The following is a 1,202-nucleotide window of genomic DNA, read 5'->3' as shown; positions in this document are numbered from 1 at the left end:
CTATGGATAAAAAAACGATAGAAAAATACGATCGTCTGTATGGAACTCCATCGGTCAAAAATCCATGCATGTTCAGAATCTAGTCAACGTATGCTTGGAAGCATTGAACTTAATTTTTTTTGGCTTGTCGTAGTGTTGTACTGTACGTCACCGCATTTGGACACGATCGGATTTTTGACTGATGGTGTGTAGGCAAGACTGATGAGAGTCAGCTTCATCGCATATCCGACGAAAAAATCCATCAGATTAGATTCCATCAGATATCCGATCGTGTGTACGAGGCTTTAGTCTCTTGTATACATAAGATATCACTTTGTAATTTCACAGCTTCCCTCCAAAGGAATGAGCAATCATATGGATTGTTTAAGTCCTTTAGCATTAATAGATGTGTTTTTAATCATTATGAAAGGAGAGAATGACGTTTAGAAGTATCTTCATGAAGCACAACAAAACATTATTGCCAATTTTGTTTCCAAAGTAAACATAAGTAGCAGTAGGAATCATTAATGGAGTAATTTTATGAGAGAGAAGGAGATACCATAATTAAGGAAATAAATATCAAGGTATAAGGACAACCTATAACAAAGAAATTAACATTATTGGTGTACTTGACATACTCATTTCATGATGTGGGTGGGGGCATAAAACTCAGAGGTCTGAGAGGTATCCTAGTCACCTGACCCCCATGTAATTGGTAATATGATTAGCAGATAGGGAAGGTATGAAATAACATGGATTGTTTGGGGATTTGCATCATTTAATTTACAGAACATGCCCACGAATTTGAAGATGTTTTTTTTTCATTATTATTGTGAAGAAAACAACAAATAGGACAAAATAACAGAAAAAGTCAATGTGCATAACTATTCACCTCCCTAAAGTCAATACTTTGTAGAGCCACCATTTGTGGCTATCACAGCTCCAAGTCGCTTTGGATAAGTACCTATGGGCTTGCCACATCTTACCATTGGGATTTTCTTCCAATTCCTCAAGTGTTGCTTTAGCAGTGTGTTTGGGGTCATTGTCCTAATGGAAGGTGAACCTCCATCCTAGCCTCAAATCACACACAGAGTGGTACAAGTTTTGCTCAAGAATATCCCTGTATTTAGCACCATCCATCTTTCCCTTAACTCTGACCAGTTTCCCAGTCCCGACTGCTGAAAAACATCCCCACAACATGATGCTGCCACCACCATGTTTCA

This window comes from Rana temporaria, chromosome 5 (assembly GCF_905171775.1).
Source record: "Rana temporaria chromosome 5, aRanTem1.1, whole genome shotgun sequence".
Taxonomy (NCBI): Eukaryota; Metazoa; Chordata; class Amphibia; order Anura; family Ranidae; genus Rana; species Rana temporaria.
Note: the sequence above shows the minus strand (reverse complement) of the source record.